Raw genomic sequence first — 20,203 nt, forward strand, 5'->3', positions numbered from 1 at the left:
CATCTGTCTACTCTATTACATTTCAAACTCTTAAAAAATGGATCCTTCTCATCTTTGCTTCCTCAATACCCAGAACAATGCTTGACACACAGTAGCTACTCAATGAATGCCTACACCATGTGTTGTTATTTTTCTCAAAGGTTCCTTCCCTCCACCGATGCCTTTGTCAATACCTGTCAATATGGATACCTCTTTGCAAATGTTTGTAGGCCTGAATAGAATCCATTTACATCTAAGACAAATATTCACTGATTATTTTAATTTTCTTAACACTCTCCAAATGGCACTAATAATAGTAGGTCGATGCTTAGTTCTGTTGCTACAGGCAGTCCATAATGGCACTTAGGAATGAATAATTGGCTTCAACTTTCTTCACTAAAAGCCTATAAACTGAAACCACTATATGTGTATACTGGAATTGGACAATTAGGTAAATGGATGGTAGAAGGTGGGAGCCGGGTTTCTCACTGTTGGAGGGGGACATTACAGACAAGCAAGGGGAGAGGCTAGAATGACCCATGTAGTAATAGATTAGAGTTGGACACAGCAGTGTAAACTCATGTTTAGCTTAATATAAATAGAGATGGATATATTTACATAGAGACATGCATACAAATATAGGGATTTGTATGAACATAGGTATTTCCTTGTTTTGTCAACCTAGAGGTAACAACACCCCAGGAGCAACATGTGCACACCTAGTGCCCACATCTTGATTTCTTTTTTTTTAAATTTTTAATGTTTTTATTTATTTTTGAGACAGAGACAGAGCATGAGCAGGGGAGGGGCAGAGAGAGGGGGAGACACAGAATCTGAAGCAGGCTCCAGGCTCCGAGCTGTCAGCACAGAGCCCAACGCAGGGCTTGAACTCATGGAGTGTGAGGTCACGACCTGAGCTGAAGTCAGACACTCAATTGACTGAGCCACCCAGGCTCTCCTTGATTTCTAATACCACTATCCAAAAAAGGAACCAAGCATCCTTGGACAAATGGCTAATTATAGAACTGGATCAAGAAATACAAGATGAGCCCAGAGCATCTTACAGCACCAGAAAGGAAGAAAGTGCTCAAAAAACCAACAATGATGGGATATATCAAAGAGGCACAAAACTCAACTAAAACAGTTCCCAGTAGCAAAGTGGTAATAATTTTAGCAATGAAAATAAATAAATTAGCATTGGATGATAGCCTAAAGTATAAATATCTGTAAGTCCATACCAATATAAATAAATGATGGATAAACAAATAAATACATACATACAAACATAAACAAACAAACAAACAAATAGGGAGAAGAGACAGACTTTCTCTGTAGAAGAATTCCAATAATTTATGTAACTACTCCATCCTCAAGAAGGTGGAACATCATTCCTTGATAAGTGTGAGCTGCTTAGTGACTGCCTTCCAAAAAGCACAGTATGGACAGGTGAGAAAATAGTAGAGAAACCTGACAAATTGTACCTCAGGCAGGCAGTCAAGAGCAGCATCCACAGTGATAAGTCATGTGGTTATTATGTAATGACAAGAATGGCATTTTAACTATGTGGGCCTTCTTTTACCTCCTTTGGGATCTTCTTGCCTAAAACCCATAACCCCAGCCGAATCATGAAAAAAAATGCAGAAAACCCCCCCCAAAGAGTACATTATACAAAATGCCTCAAGATCATCAAAAATAAGGCCTCAAGTCTGGTGTGCCTGAGTGACTCAGTCAGTTCACCATCAGATTCTTGATTTTGGCTCAGGTCTTGATCTCATCGTTGTGAGATCGAGCCTTGTGTCCGCCTCCACACTGAGCGTGGATCCTGCTTCAGATTCTCTCTCTCTACCCCTCCCCCCTCTCAAAATAAATAAATAAACTTTTTTTTTTTTCAATAAGGGAAGTCTGAGAAACTGTCACAGCCTGAAGGAATGTAAGAGGATATGACAGCTAAAAGTAATATGGCGTCCTTAGTGGAATCCTGGAACAGAAAAGGGACATTACGTGAAAGCTAAGGAAATTTGAATGAACTTTTGACTTCAGTTAATTTTTTAAAAAATCTTTAAGTACCTGATATAAAAATACCAACACAAATGTAGGGTATGGACTGGCATATGGTGGACATTTAATGTGTGTTAGATAAAGGAGTGTGGGAATGATTAGCCCTCCCTTACATTTATGTTCCTCACCCAAACACGTGTAGGGACCATAATAATATAAACATATATATTTATATCCATATATGTCTGTATATAGAATAAATACTAATAAGTAAAAGTAGATAAGCAATTATATACATTCTGGCTTTATTGGTTTGACCTTGTTTTCAGATCCTGAGCCATTTATTTTTATTCTCCATCTCTCATTTCAAAAGAATATAAAAATGTCTACAAAGTGGTGACACAACTGTAGGCCTGTTGGCTTCTGCATTTCTATAAAGCTCAGAGGTAAAGATGTAGAGAAAACATTAAACCACTTTATTTAGACAACGACTGCCAAGTGTAGTTGCTGATTGCTTCTCTTAACATCCCAGTGACAAACGGCCAAACATTCATTCACATCTTTCCCAGGGATGCTGGACCCACCACTTTTCACAATCCCTGGCCACATGCAGCTCATTCTCTGTGTGCTGAGGGACACAGATGGGTGAACAAGCAAGTCGGTGCACTGTAACAAACTGCACCTGAAATCGGGGAAGGCTTAACCAAAGAGATCTGATGCAGCTGGACTTGAAGGATAAGTAGGTGTTCAGTCAGGAAGCATGACCATACTAAATGCTGAGGAAAGAGGGACGCTTAGAAAAACTATTCATTCTGTGCTTCTATATGAGGATGGGGCAAGAGAAGCTTAGGAACAGAATGACCCTGCTAGGGAAAAATTGAGGCAAAATGGCAAAGTTGCTGAGGGTTGTTGGTTTTTGTGCTTCCTGCTATTAGGTGAGGTGAAGAGAGTTTAGGATCTGGTTTATGACTACCTGAGCTTATAGCCCAGCCCTACTATTTATGATTAAGTGAGCTACTGGAGCTCTCTACGCTCCAATCCTTCCTCCGTCAGATGGGATAATAATAGTGCCTACTTCACCTGGTGAGAGAATCGCGAGATACCATATATTTGGTCAGACACATTGAGTAGCATCGGACACATGAGCATTCAAGACAAGCTGTTTTCATATTACTGCTGTTTTTGACGATAATGCACGACAGTCCTACTGAGGCTGCATGGTCTCTCTTGGGTGGATATGTCTGCATTTTGGGACCTGCCATCAGAGGATCAGTGGGACCAACCTATGGCTACAAAGAGCCTGCTTTTTAGGCTTTACCCAAGCATTGGAAATGAATAATCTTTGTCATAAAATTCTATCCTTACTGAGTTAGATGCTATCTCTGTCATAAAATAAATTCCTACATGTTTTAGATCTAGATGACACACACATTATATCATAAAGGGTTACATATGAATTTCTAAAATAGATGGATGGTAAATGCTAAGTGTCTACAGCCCTGAAGGAGTACATTATTGTGAATAACTGAATCTTCCAGAGAGCTAAGGGAGTAGTACCTCAAGATTCAAAACTTCTAAAACTATCAGTTTTGAAGGGATATTATTCTATATGAAATACTCCTATTTTGTCAAGCTTACTTTTTAATTTATCCTTTGAGTTACAACTCTAAGTTCCCTGTAACATTTCAAACTCTAAGGGAAAACTCACTTTGGCCCTATTGCAGACTAACAAAGAAAATTTCATAATTATAAATTCATAGAAATAAGGGATGAAATAGAAACACATTTGAAAAGATACACAATTAAGCTACAAATAAATAAATAAATAAATAAATAAAAGAGGAAAGGTCCTGTGCTGAAACAAAAGGGGAAATTAAGAGTAGAGCTCTGAACTCACTAGCCAGAGCAGCAGCATCCTGAGGAATGTGGAATCAGAGATAGAAGGAGGGTCTAGAAGCTGGGGTTTGTTTTATATATATATATATGAAATTTATTGTCAAATTGGTTTCCATACAACACCCAGTGCTCATCCCAACAGGTGCCCTCCTCAATACCCATCACCCACCCTCCCCTCACTCCCACCCCCCATCAACCCTCAGATTGTTCTCAGTTTTTTTTTTTTTTTTTTTTTTTTTTTTCAACGTTTTTTATTTATTTTTGGGACAGAGAGAGACAGAGCATGAACGGGGGAGGGTCAGAGAGAGAGGGAGACACAGAATCGGAAACAGGCTCCAGGCTCCGAGCCATCAGCCCAGAGCCTGACGCGGGGCTCGAACTCACGGACCGCGAGATCGTGACCTGGCTGAAGTCGGACGCTTAACCGACTGCGCCACCCAGGCGCCCCGAGATTGTTCTCAGTTTTTAAGAGTCTCTTATGTTTTGGCTCCCTCCCTCTCTAACCTTTTTTTTTTCCCTTACCCTCCACCATGATCTTCTGTTAAGTTTCTCAGGGTCCACGTAAGAGTGAAAACATATGATATCTGTCTTTCTCTGTATGACTTATTTCACTTAGCATAACACTCTCCAGTCCCATCCACATTGCTACAAAAGGCCATATTTTACCCACTGATTCCCGCATCAATTAGATTTCCAGGACTGTTTTCGTTTATTGTTTATTATTTCTTTGGAGAGAAATTGATACTAAAACAATTCTCTAATAAATTGCTGCACTCTTTATTTTATTTTTTAATGTTTACTTATTTATTTTGAGACAGAGAGAGAGCAAATGGGGGAAGGGCAGAGAGAGAAAGAGGGAGAGGAAGACAGAATCCCAAGCAGGCTTCGTGCTGTCAGCATGCAGGGTTGAATCTCATGGACCATGATATCATGACCTGAGCCAAAATCAGCAGTCAGATGCTTAACCAACTGAGCCACCCAGGTGTCCCTAAATTGCTGTACTTATTTTGTCAGTTCCCAGAACTTAAAGTTTGGGGTCAAAGAATATATACATTTTAGATTTTAATAACTATTACCAAATTGGTTGCAATAACAGCTGTAATATTTTATAGTCCCACCAACTGTGTTTGAGAATGTCAGTTCCATGTATCCTGGCCAGCCCAGAAGTTATTAATTTTTTCCATCTTTGGCATTCTAAACTACTGGGGTTTAATTTTGCATTTCCCTAACAGCTTTCTATGTTCACTGGACATTTGTGTTTTCTTTGAGAATTACCTATTGTTTTTAATAGATATAGATAGATATAGATAACATCTTCTTTATCCATTCATCAGTCGGTGAACACTTGGTCTGTTTCCATGATTTAGCTATTGTAGATAATGCTTCTATAAATGTCAGGATGCATGTATCCCTTCAAATCAGTATTTTTGTATCTTTGGGTAAATACCCAGTAGTGTGATTGATGGATCGTAGGATAGTTCTATTTTTAACTTTTTGAGGAAGCTCCATATTGTTTTCCTGAGTGGCTGCACCAGTTTGCATTCCCATCAACACTGCAAGAGGGTTCCCCTTTCTCCACATCCTTGCTAACACCTGTTGTTTCTTGTGTTGTTGATAGTAGCCATATTGAGGTGATATCCATTATAGTTTTGATTTGCATTTCCCTTGTTAAAACTGGTGTTGAGGACCTTTTCATATATCTGTTGGCCATCTGTATATCTTCTTTGGAAAAATGTCTATTCATGTCTTTTGCCTACTTTTAATAGATTATTAGATTTTGGGGGTATTATCTATTTTATCTATTATCTACTTGGGATATAATCTATTTTAATAGATTATTCATTTTGGGGGTATTAAGTTTTATAAGTTCTTTATATGTTTTGGATACTAATAGTTTGTCTTTTAAGAAATTTATAAATTTACATCCTGATTCTCATGTGTTTTCCAAGATAGATTCTTGAGTTCTGCATCAGTGAAACTTTGCTATATTTATAGGCTGAGACACAATCTAAGCATTTTTAATTGCCTTCACTTTACAAATAAGTTATTTATGAATTGAGTTCTTAACAAATAAGTTATTTATGAATTGAATTTTTAAGGAAAATCATTTAAGCAAATGATTTACATTTTCATTTCAGACACACTTTAAGATGAATATTTAATAGCTCTACTTCTCTCATTTTCACTTGAAGACCTTCTTTATGAGGCAGTTTATGATCTAGGAATAACGATGAAATGCAGATGGCACCCTCCCTATTTAAAAGATGTCCATCACTGAATCCTTAGTAAATTGAGTAATATTTTGTAATCAAATCAGTACTCCATATTATTCTGATTTCTGAATTCTAATCCGATATCACAATTTTTCTTTAAAAAATTTTTTTTTAACATTTATTTCCTTTTGAGGGATAGAATGTGAACAAGGGAGGGGCAGAGAGAGGGAGACACAGTATCTGAAGCAGGCTCAGACTCTGAGCTGTCAGCACAGAGTCTGATGCGGGGCTTGAACCCACAAACAGTGAGATCATGACCTGAGCCAAAGTTGGACACTTAACCGGCTGAGCCACCAAGGCACCTCATGATATCACAATTTCCTTTATTTGGCATTGCACTTTGTATTTTACTTTACAAATGTCAAAACAAGATATGCATGTGGTTGAAAAGTCCAACAGATTGAAGAGTCTGCTGCTACATCTTTCCAACCCACTAGTTTGCTCTTTAGAAGCAACCCTATAAAAATGTTTGTTTCTAGTTCCTTTATGATGCCTCAACAATCTCTTGTTCACTAATGCTCATTGCTCATTAGTCTTTGTGTTTTTACAACATTTTAGACAGTACCTACTGACTTCCTACTGATAAATGAAGGTTTACCTCATACATATCTCCCAACTTCACCTTCCCTTTTTCTTTACTTCCCCATCATTTTTCACTATTTACACTTCTTCTAATTGATACCTTTGCAATTTTAAACGGCTTGTCAAATCTCCACTTCCTAGCCCAACAACCACAGCCAGTACCTCTTCACCTCTACTATAAAGGATCAAGATATTGATCCACCACTTTTCTACTATCCATCTCTTCTAACCCATCTCCTTATTTCATACCTTTTATATTATCAAGATGGATAACCTTTACATTCTTTCTTGTAATGCAATTAAGTTCCTGATTTGTCTGTGGGTTAATTTTTTTAACTGGAAGTTCAATGAACAATTTAAAGTTTACGGTATCATGAATATGTAAATTTTGTTTCCTGCAGAGCCAAGTTGTGTAATTGGATTACATTTCGTCTACAAATTCAATGTCATGAGCACTGTACCATTCAAAGGAAACACTCCTATAATCAGGTTCAAATGGATTCTCCTTTCTCTGTTCTGCCACATGTCTGCTATATTCCTACGGTTATGAAAACTCTCATTCTATTTAATCCATTATATCTCCTTCTTTCCCTAAGTCTGGCTTGGGAAACCTTGGTCCCTTGCTCGTACCTGGACTGGTTACTCCTTAAGTCTCAGTAAAACCCAGTTTGGGGGATTATACACCATTGATCTTCTGGTTTGGCACCTCTATCCCCTAAAGCCTATCTTGTCTTTTTTCTTGGTTTAGTTGCAACACGTCTTTAAATAACTGTTTCAAAATGGTGAGCATCAAAGAAACAGACAGACCAATGGAATAAAGGAGAGAGCCCCAAACAAACTTTCACATACATGGCTAAATGATTTTTAACAAGGATGTCAAGATCATTCAATGGAGTAAGGACAGTCATTTTAACCACTAGTGCTAGGAAAACTGGATATCACATATTGAAAATGAAGTTGGACCCTTACCTTATATCACATGCAAACATTAATGGACCAAAATGGATCAAATACCTAAACATAAGAGTTAAAACTATTAAATTTTTAGGAATAAACATACAAGGAAAGCTTCATCATGTTGGACTAGGAAAGACACCAGAAACACAGGCAATAAAAAGAAGTAGATAAACTTTATCAAAGTCAAAAGATTTAGAACATTATAGGGCCCTACCAAGAGATCAAAAGGCAATCCAGAATGGAAGAAAAGATTTACAAATCATCTGATAAGGTGTTAATATCCAGAATATATAAAGAACTCCTAAACTCAACAACAAAAACAGCCCAATTAAAAAATAGGCAAAGAAAAGAAAAACAGAGACAAAACCAGAGATTTACAATAAAACCTTAAATTTCAAGATGGGAAAAAAATAGGCAAAGAACTTGAATACACACTTCTTTCAAGGAAGATACACAAATGGTCAATAAGCATGTGAAGAGATGCTCAACATCACTGAGCATTAGGGAAATGAAAATGAAAACCACAATGTGATAATACATCATACCCGCGGATGGCTATTATAACAAACAAAGCAAACAAAAAATAACATGTATTGGTAAGGACGTGGAGAAATTGGAACCCTTGTGTGTTGCTGGTGGGAATGTAAAATAGTGCAGCTGCTGTGGAGAACAGTATAGCAGTTCCTTAAAAAGAAAAATAAACATATAATTACCAGAAATTCCATTTCTGGGTATTATCTAAAAGAATTTAAATCAGGGATTCAAACAGACACTTGTACACCAATGTTCATAGCAGCATTATTCACAATAGCCAAAAGGTAGAAATAATCCAAACATCCATTGACAGATGAATGGATAAACAAAATGTTATATACACATACAGTGGAACATTAGTCAGCCTTCGAAAGAAATGAAATTTTGATACATACTACAACATGGATGGAACTTGAAAACAAGTGAATTAAACCAGACACAAAAGGTCAAATATTGTATGATTCATCTTGGATGATATCCCTACAATAGTCAAATTCATAGAGGTAGAAAGCAGAATAGTAGTTACCAGGGTCTGAGGGAAGGGAGTCAGGAGTCTTTATTGCTAAATGTATATAGAGTTTCAGTTTGGGATGATGAAAAAGTTCTGGAGATGGAAAATAGTGATGATTGCACAACAAATGAATGTATTTTAACACCACTCAACTGTACACTTAAAAATGGTTAAAATCATAAATTGTACATTAGGTATATTTAACCATGGAAAAAAATAATATGGAAACAAGTAAGCTTAGAATAGTTTTTAAATGAAAAAAAAATATTTTGACTTCTTCAAAACCTAAAAATCTCTTTAATTTTCCGTCAGATTTTATTGACAGTTTAGCCAAGTATACAATTCTAGGTTGGAAATAGATTTTACTCAGAAATCCGAAAACTTTTTGCCATAAGAAGTCTAATGACAACCTGACTCTTGTTTCATTTTTCTCAGTTCTTAGAAATTTAACATGTGCTCTTAAAATAAGACATACCTATTGAATGAGACCTACCTATTAAAGACCTAAGAAATTCAAGGTCGACTTTTCCTTTATGTTTTTAAATTACAGGTTAAAACGGGTCACCTGGTGGCTCAGTCAGTTGAGCATCGGACTTTGGCTCAGGTCACGATCTCATGGTTCGTGAGTTGAAGCCCCATGTCAGGCTTTGTGCTGACAGCTCAGAGCCTGCTTTGGATTCTCTGGCTCGCTCTCTCTCTGCCCCACCCCTGCTCATATTCTCTCTCTCTCTCAAAAATAAGTATACATTAAAAAAATATATAGATAAAGCTTCAAGCTTAAGTTATAGGCATATGATCTGTTAAGATATCCAAAGATTGAGGGAGCCTGGGTGACTCAGTTGGTTGAGCGTCCAACTCTTGGTTTGAGTTCAGGTCACGATCTCACAGTGGATTCAAGCCCCGCACTGGGCTCCATGCTGACAGTGCACTGGGACTCTCTCTCTCACTCCCTCTCTCTGCACCTCCCCTGCTTGCTTACTCTCTCAAAAACAAATAAACATAAAAAAAAAAAAAATCCAAAGATTGGTTATGGTATTTAAAAATAACTCATTCTCACAAACTTCAGAGTCTGTAACTAAGTGACCATGGACATCAAATTATTAAGAAAAATGTTCTATACTTATTCCAATAAGGAGTTTGAATCCTATATGGGTATTTATTTCTTTTTATGCCATGTTATAACTTAGAAATAGTGAAGCCCAGGGGCACCTGGGTGGCTCAGTTGGTTAAGCGTCTTGACTCTTGATTTTGGTTCAGGTCATAATCTCAACAGTTTGTGAGGTCAAGCCCCATCTCGGGCTCCCCACCGATAGTACGGAACCTGCGTGGAATTCTCTCTCTCCCTCTCTCTCTCTGCCCCTACCCTGCTTGTGCACACACATGCTCTCTCTCTTTCTCTCTCTAAATAAATAAACTTTAAAAAAAAACTTTTAAAAAAAGAAATAATGAAGTCCTACTGCCTAAACATGCACTATAGATCTAGATCTAGATAGATAGATATTAGGATATATATATATCCTAATATCCTAATATATATATATATATATATATATATATATATATATATATATATATATATATATATTATCCTAATATCCTAATATATATATCCTAATATAGATCTAGATCTAGATAGATAGATATTAGGATATATATATATATATATATATATCCTAATATCTATCTATTCTTTCTTTCTATATCTATCTATCTACATCTTAATCTAAAAAATAGCATGAAACTAATGATTGACTGTAAAGACAAAAGCACTGTTGGGGTTGATTTTATCAAGAGAGACTGCACAATATCTTTTGATACTAGACATTTAATTAAAAGCCCTATGTATTTCAATTTTTCATTTTTTTCTTACCTTAAATGGGAAGACTGTCAAGCCTGAGGGCTTAAATACAAACCAAAAATAATTAAAGTGTATAATTAAAGCTAGACTTTTAAGTAAGCTTTTTTCATATCCTTATGCTCTGAGTTCATTTTCAGTAAAAGGAAGGCTAGTGATATTAACTTAGCTGGGCTATCCTCTAAATATCCTATATGCATAATAGACATTATGATCCAGACATTTATAAGCTTATTTCTTTATATAACACGCTTTTGTATTACTTATTGTTACCAAAGAAACATAATCTTCTTTTCTGCAACCAGAAAGTCAATGATGAATACCCCTAAATGATACCAAGGAACATAAACCATTTTACTGATTATTACTTGTTCCTTAATTCTGTTTACAGTTTGTGGGTATTTTCAAATTGTTGATTTCTGAATTTTAATTGAATTATCTTTGCTTCATAAAACCATACAACGTTTGGGGCCTGATTACCATTGCATCTAACACCCCAGCAGCATGGCCAGCTAAGATGCTGCTGTCCACTGTTCCCGTGCCTGAATGCAGAAACAGCAGTGTCTCCATATGGGGGCTTCCTCACTACCATTCCCTGTTCATCCTTTGGGCTCCAAGCAAAATGCATGGTTTTTTTTGGCAACATTCTGTTGGATTTAGTTTCATTTGATGTAATGCTATTACTTTTTTTCTAGTGGTCGATGTTGTCTTACACATTTAGCAAACAGTCAAATTACATTATTTTGTTTTATGGGATTTCCGCCTGCTTTTGCAATCTGTCAGCACTGAGAACAGGGAAAGAAAAAAGGACAAATGACAGTTAAATGTGCTCATCTTATAGGGATCACTGCATTTGGTACTGTTATTTATATATGTATTTTTTCTACCATTAGCCCTCCTCTGAAATGGGAATTCACTCCATTACTTAGTTGTTTAACTCCCATCCCACCATAAACGTAGACCCACATCTTATTTTTGTGTGTGTCTGGCCTTATAAACCATATGGTATATTTCACCAAATCTAAAGAATACTATAATTTAAGAAATAGGACACATATGTCACTTTTAATATTTTACATTCATGTGGTACCTCATATCTTATGAATTATATTTAATCACATTTGATCTTCAAAGAAATTCCACAAGAAGAAAATTATTAGTCTTATTTTACAGATGAGAAAACAGAAGCTCAGAGAGTAAAGGGATTTGCCTAAGGTCACACAGCTATTGATTTTCAAAGCCAGGAAGTTAGCCTAGCTTCCTGACACCAAGTCCATGCTCTCGCAAATATCTAGCAACTACTCTTCTTTCCCTCGGTTACTTCTCACATATTACGATGGGGACAAGTTAAAAGGAGAACTTGCCTGTCAGGTCAAGTGTTGCAGCATGTCATATATCAGATTAGGTGAGAAAAACCGCTCGTAGCCTGACAGTCCACATCTTCCTCAGTCTTGTGCCAACTTCCCTTGTCAACCTTACTACTCTCTATTCTCTTGGATGTACTTTTGGTCTAGTGAGACTGAGCAACTTCTTTTCTAAGAAATGTTAAAAATTTAAATTGTTAAAAAATTTTGTTATCCGTTAACTCTGACCAAGTCCCCACTATAAGCTACTTGGAGACACAAAGGGAAAAGAACTCACAGTTATTGAGAGCATTCTGGGGTTGTTATCTGTCCATATGTTATCTTAATTAACCTTTAATACAACATTTTAAGATAGGTGTATTCTCTTCCTTTTTGCAAACAAGAAACCTGAAACTTAGAGATACTCAGTAACTTCCCCATCCTCATGACATGTTTTGAACTTCATAGATTATTGTAATTTCAGAGCTAGTGATTTTTAATTTTTTCTTTACCAAAGTTCTCTTGTTTATCACCTAATTAGGGAAGCAGATGTCCAGTGAAACTCTCCTTGAAAAGTATTATGAGATACCACTTAATACATATGTTACATTAGAAATCCAGTGTAATATCTGATAGGTTAGAGTATATCTGTTCTAAATGCTACCATTTTCTAGGAAAAATGAGTTGCAGATAATGTGGTATAGCTTAGGAGAGAACAAAAGCTCTTCAACGAGGCTTCAGGGAGTAAGTGGGATTTTTCCAGACTTCTGATTGATGGAGAAGGAAGGAGAGGGTATTTCAAGATAAGAACATGGTGTGGTTGGAAGAGTGAACTGGGAAAGGCTGAATCTCTGAGGGAAAGTGACTAATGGAATGTGTGCGGGGAATGAGTCAAATTATGGAAAGGTTTGAACGTCAGACTAAAGGGTTGGACCTTTATTTTACAGGCAGCAGGGAATGATTTTGGAACCCAGATTGATAGTAGTGTTTGAGGAAGGTGAGAGTGGGAAAGTGTTCATACTGGAGGGAACACTGGAAATGGGACAGAGTATGAGGCAATGTGTCTGTGCACACGTACAAGACTAGGTCAGAAGCCATTATGAAAGAAAATTCATAGTACTCGGTAAGCAGCTGAATCATAGTACTTGGTAAGGAGGGAGCAAGCAATGAGTTAAGATGGCTGCCAAAGCTTTGATGCAGACAATGGAAAGAATAGTAGTACCATTTTGCAGGCATGGTGATCAAGGGGAGGAAATATGTCAGATGAATTAATTTGAAGTCATGACAGTATATCCAAGTGAGAAAGTCCAATACACAATTAGAAATGTAACACTAATTGCAATGATAAAGGATGAGAAAATGTGGCTTTAGATGTCATCTACATATGGACAAAAGTCTTAGGAACAGTACTGGTCACCACAGTAGGAAAAGGTAGAAGCATCAGGGAGGTGGGCATGGCCAACCTTGCTGGCTTTCCTAATTTCATCATTTCCATGCAATTTTCTAAGGGGTAACCCAACTTGTAATAACCCAAATTATTACACATTTTTTAGCTACTAAAACCACTAGTCAGGCTGTGATATATATAAAATTATTCATACAGTGTGATAGTGGGAAGGAAATAGGGAAGGAATATCCAATAGGAACACTGAAAACTTTGCAAAATCCACACATTTCTTAAGGAAAAAATGCATGACTTTGTATAGAAATCATTTACTTTGAGATAGTCAAGTAAGTTTTCATTTGGACAGAAGACTTATTAGAATTTCAAATCTCTAAATCATAAATAACTTCGGGGTATAGCAATGGAACAGGCAGTCCAAATATTTAATAAAGTCAATGTTCATTACTTCATATAACTATATTTTCAACATAAAATGGGTCCCCAGGATAGGTAATATGCCTTATTATTTAAATGATCAAAGAAAGTATTACAGTTCTTACGTGCTCATTACATTAGCAAGTATTATTAGGAAAAAAGATCTAATGAACTTTTTTTTTTCTTAAGAATGTGAGAAAAGTAGCTCTTTATCATGAACAAGTTATATTCTTTAAGTCTACGTATCTTTTTTTGTTTTATTTCACTTTGTTTTGTTTTAAAGAGGGGCTTACTATACTTAATACTTTGAGAAAAACTTTCTGTATCCTGTAAAATGATGTTTTATTTATTTTTTTAAAGTTTACTTTTGAGAGAGAGAGAGCATGAGGGAAGTGCAGAGAGCTGTCAGCGCAGAGCCCAACACGGGGCTCGATCTCACAAAACGTGAGGTTTTGACCTGAGCCAAAATCAAGAGTCAGATGCTTCCCTGAGTGAGTCACCCAGGCACCCCATAAAATGTTTTAAAAATAGAAGGTATGTAGGGGCACCTGGGTGGCTCACTCGGTTAAGCGTCCGACTTCAGCTCAGGTCATGATCTCACAGTTTGTGGGTTGTTCGAGCCCCATATGGGGCTCTGTGCTGACAGCTCAGAGCCTGGAGCCTGCTTTGGATTCTGTGTCTCCCTCTCTCTCTCTCTCTTCCCCTCCCCTGCTCATACTCGGTCTCTGTCTCAAAAATAAATAAAAACATTAAAACAAAAATAGAAGGTATGTTTATCTTTAACCTCATTCTTTTATTGTACCTAAGTCACTGATTATAATCTCAATGTTATCTCCATTCATACTGATGTCATCATTCTTTAGACACAGGATCTCTAGATCTGTTTCCTCATCTTTTACTCTAATAGTACAATTTAAATGTTCCTCTTCCTATTTTTCTCTTTGATCATTTGTGTTACTCTTTTCCAGATTCCCTCTAATCTGGCCACGTTCCTCTGGTAATAAAGTGTACGGGGTGGACTGTAATTTTCCGGTCAAATCTTAACGGAGTCATTTAAATGTCAACAGCCACATTTTTCAAATGGGAATGCCAGGAGTACTTTATAGTTCTGCAAGCCAAACAATAATATTATCTATGGGCACTCAAATCTCATGCCTCAGGGAGTAAACTGGAGAGTTTGTAAAGAGAGAGCAAAGTGTTTTTTCCTTCTTGGGCATTCACATTTTAACTAATTCAATTTATCCACTTGGATTTTAGTGTGTGTGTGTGTGTGTGTGTTTTAGTTTCCAGTTCTACAACTATTGGTAATTGCCATAGGCAATATACAAAATTACATAAGCCAATAACCTTACATTGAAAGTCTTGTGCCTGGAAACTCTCTTGAGCTTGTAGTTCTTAATAGGTAAATTTCATTTGATGTATTATACAGACACACGTTCTTCTCCAAACAATAATTTCATGATATCCTATATGGTGCCCATCAAAGTTTCAAATAAACTTTGTGCAAAATGATGAACTTTCAAGATTTATCATGGGAATGTAAGAATTAGGAATGTTTTTTAATTAATGAAATCTGTGACAGAGAATATGATGGGCCTTACACTAGATTTCTTTTGGGTCAATTATTATCAAAGGCAGTTGTCACAATTACTGCATTGAGTAATTTCTAAATTTCAGTATAAGAGGATGACACACTCCTCTGTGTGTGCTACGACTAGCTACCCACTCCCCCAGGTAGCAGTGATGCACACCCCAAACTATATCAGGGGCTCGTTTGAGAGGTAGATACAAGTAGTGATTATTGAATGCAGGTGAGATTTCATCTCCATGCTCCAACTAGCATTAACCACAGGAGACATGTGGTTTTGACTCTGTTGCTGTTGTTGGGAGAGGTTACTTTTCTATTGCCCTCACTTTCTTACGTGGTGGAAAGGAATACGATTGGAGGAGTCACAGCTAACTTAAAGCTCATGAAGATGTGCTTCTTTAATGCTGCTAACAGCTCTGTCAACACAGTGTCAGGTGAACTGATCAACAGCTGGGGCAGTTGGGGGACTCATCTGATAGCAGGAGCAGAGAGTCCAATTAAATTGCTTTCATGCCAGTTAGATTGATTTAAAAGACTGAATTTCCATCTCCTTTCCCATGAGTGATTATCTCTATGAGCAATGTGATTAGCTAAATCAAATATGAAATATGACAAACTCTAAAACCTACTTGGGTCTGGTTTGGTTATACTTAAAGTAGAAGAGGTGGTGGGGGGAGTAAAAAGTAGTTGTCTCAAAATTTTCATTTCTGTATTTTAAATTCCAGTCAAAATCACTGGTTCTTGTGTTCTAAAACATGTCTGTGTTGTTGAAACAGGGTTTTGTTATTTTTTCATTGAAAAAGATTATATTAATAAATAGAACCAAACATGTAAAATGCACGTTGACAATATTTAACTTCAAATAATATATATGACATAATAATATATGTTATATGAAGTAAAATAATGAATATGTGTCATAATTAACATATATATTCAATTCCATAAACTGAAAATTTGCTGGTAATCAAACAACCTGAAGGTTAGAGTTATTGAGGAAAAACATTCTTTCATTTCTGTAATATGTTTTAAGGAAAATGTGCTTGTATTTGAGTTTCTATCCCTTCTCATAAGTGTCTATCAGTTTTCACTCATTACATCTATTCATTTTTAATACTAAATGCTTTTTGGTAATTACTGTGTTAAATTCTTGATATAATTTTACTGAATACATAATGCTAGGGTGCTTTTAAAAAGTTCTGATTTTACATTTATTACCATAATATAGTTTATTTAGAACAAAACATTAAAGCATGGCCCTAATTAGTAGTGAGAAATGATCATTTTAAGGCTACAGACCCTAGTAATGATTAATATTCCTACTTGATATTGCAAAGAAGGTTTTACAAGTTCACGAGTGCCAGTTACCAGGAAGAGCAAGAAATATGGCAGCATTACTCTTTTGTCATTTTGAGAAATCATGACCGTATTAGAAGTATGTCTCTGTTGAATGTACTATCAGCTCAGACTTTATTCTCAGAAGGGAACAAAGGCATTGTTAGGGTATCTACCACAATCTAAACCCAATTGCTTTGTTGAGTCCTGGGTCCATGTGGAAAATTTTTAGAAAAGACTATGGGTAACTAATTTAATTTTGCTTATTGTAGTTGTGATCTTGGCTTCTGACAGCCATGGTCCTTGCCTGGCCATGAGGGACATGTTACATCATTATATCCACTTTTGGCTTCTAATGGGACTGAGAATAATGCCCTTGTATTTGCAAAGAGAGCTCTTTTCACATGTGACTGCACTTGCTCTGTTATTGGAGATTATTCCATTTCCTATTTATCCAAACCCCAGATTATGCTAAGAGTTCCAGAAGCTTTCTGAGCCACCATGCTGGTGACATGTTCACAATATTCAGTCCTTTTGGGTGGATCATGATTCACACAGGTACCTTCTGTATGTAAGTCTGAAAGCCTTTATCCTAGTCCATGGCAACATGCCTCATCCCAAATGTACCCAGGCTTGTCAGGTCAAATCTCAGGAAAATATCATGCAGACAACTAGTGAGCTGGCAGGGGGAGGGGGGTTGGGGGTGGGGATCAGCACCAATGTACCTGTTGGAAAAACAAAAGGTGTATGTCCTACCTCCATCTCCCTTCAGGGCCAGCATCAGATTCTTTTCTTCTCTTTACATAGATTGTGTTTGGCAGCTCCCACATTTACGTTAACCAGATTTCCATTCTGAAAAGTAAAAATATTTCATGTAGTATTTTCCCACATGACCTTGAGACAACCTAGTGCAGCAGACAGAAAGGTAGTATCAGTGTGGAGTGAGGTAGAGGGAACATAGCCTAAAATTTTAAGGTCACCCTGCCTCAGTCACATTCCAATTCTGACAGTGTGATCTTAGACAAATAATTTAAATTCTCTAGTTCAGTTACTCCTTTATTAAATAGACTTATAATGATGGTACTCAAAGAACTATTATGGATACTGTATATACCTGTGTGTCTGTGTATGTACATATATATATATATATATATATATATATATATATACACACACACACATACATATACACGTATATATACACACACACACATACGCTATATATATATATGTATATGTATTATATATATGTGTATATGTATTATATATATATGTATATGTATTATATATATGTGTATATGTATTATATATATGTATATGTATTATATATATGTGTATATGTATTATATATATGTATATGTATTATATATATGTGTGTGTGTGTGTATATATATATATATATATATACACATACCTGTAAAGAAGTTAGCTCAGTGCCTACCACGTAGGAACGTCTTGGTAAAACTTACCTGGTATTATTACACAGCGCAAATACGTAACAGATGTAGGACTAAGATCTAACCAGAAATCCAGTCCTTGTTTCGTCATGTCTCAGAATAACACAGTTACATTTTAGATCCTAAGAAGTGTAGTTTTGAAATTTGCAGTTCACTGGCCCCAGAAAACCCTCATCCTAAGCCTCTTAGATTTCTAAGAAACTAAATTCCAGACTCATGATGTCTGGAAGGATCACTAAGGATGGACTCAAACACAATACTTACATTCATACTACTAAATGGCAGAAAATGTTGTGTTTAAGCATCTGGCATTTTTCAAAAAGTTCATGCTCTGTCCAAGAACTGCTTAAAAAAATACAAATACAATCACTCAGAGCTTATCTCTTACTTTAAATCTTCAAAGGACAGCCAAATCTGTCTCAACTAAATTCAAAAGAATCAATGAGATAGTACTTATCTTCTCAATGAAGAACACACAGACAGCTCATTTATTTTTCAAGCCTTCACTGCAACGTGCAAGTGTAGGATTTCTGCAGCTGCTAAGATTCTGAGAGTTGCTCTAAACTATCCCAGCTTTCCTACATTTTCCTTTAGAAGGGCAGAAGAAGGCATATTAGGTCTAAGAATGTGGTAAATTCCACTTATTCTTCAATGATTGCTTTCTTGTATGACAATAAGCCCCAGTGTAGTATTAGCCCCCATTTAAAAAGAAAGTATAGTCTCAATCCATGTATACATTTGGTGTGTTATTAAAAATGTAGTATCCTCATGGTGCTGATATTTAAATAAGAGTAATATTCACCTATCTTTTGGTAGAATCAGGTTATACCAAATAAAACAAAACCTGCCCCTCAAACTCTTACAGATAATTTCTTTAGCTTATTAATGTATATCCTTCCAGAATACATACACACGCACAAACATAACACACACACACACAAACACACACACCATAAATGTTTGTAAATTTTCCCCTTTAGTAGGGTTTGCATCATTTTAAAATATTGTTCTGTTTTTAAATTTTTTTAATGTTTTTATTATTTTTGAGAAAGAGAGAGACAGAGCATGAGAGAGGGAGGGGCAGAGAGAGAGGGAGACACAGAATCTGAAGCAGGCTCCAGGCTCTGAGCTGTCAGCACAGAGCCGGACACAGGGGCTCAAACTCATGAACTGAGAGATCATGACCTGAACTGAAGTCAGACACTTAACTGACCGAGCCACCCAGGTGTTCCTTTAAATATTGTTCTTTTAGAACTTGTTTTTGTTTGATTTTACTCCATGTGTCATATACTTCTTGTCGTCTGACTTTTTAAAAAACTGTAAACCAAACTCTAGTTCTTTAGTCTCCAAAAGCTTGTAAATTATTACCTTTATGATTTTAACATTTTAAAATATGTTCATTCAAGCCTTTACTACTTTATTCTAATCTATATAGGCTCTCTCTGTAAGTCAATTTGCTAATGAAATTCCAACTTGAAACACATTAAAGTGTAGTCAGTAATGATGTTATTCAGATTATACTAAATATTTTTTAAATACCGTATTCAACAAAAAATACCAAAAACCTATTATGCTTAATATTTTTGTGTATATAAATATATATTTCAATAAACCAGCATTATGATATATGAGGAAACACTTCATCTAAATTTTATCTGCCGATGTGCATAAGACTACTGCAGGTTAAACTTATATTAAAGTTATTTCACCAAGCATTATGAGGGAAGCATTTTGACACACAAAACATTTATCCTCTTTCATATTGATATAATTCCATCAAAACTCAAGGTAAACCAGAGAAACTGAAATATAAGCGAAAGGAATGTTTCCCTAAATATCAATAAATGGAAAAAAAAAATAAATGGCTTAAGGGGCAATGTGAAAACATGTCTGACTTTTCAGGCAGATCATTTTCATTTTTGGTTTGGAGAACAACTGAAAAAATATATATACTGAGGCAGTAGAACAATGTGGTAACCAACACAAGAGTCTTTGCAGCCATCCAGAAGCCAAGCTGTGCTTGTGGAGAATTCGGTTACTCCAAACAATTTGTATGCGAGGGGTTATTCTCCATAA

This window comes from Panthera leo, chromosome F2, assembly GCF_018350215.1.
Source record: "Panthera leo isolate Ple1 chromosome F2, P.leo_Ple1_pat1.1, whole genome shotgun sequence".
In the NCBI taxonomy this organism is placed as follows: Eukaryota; Metazoa; Chordata; class Mammalia; order Carnivora; family Felidae; genus Panthera; species Panthera leo.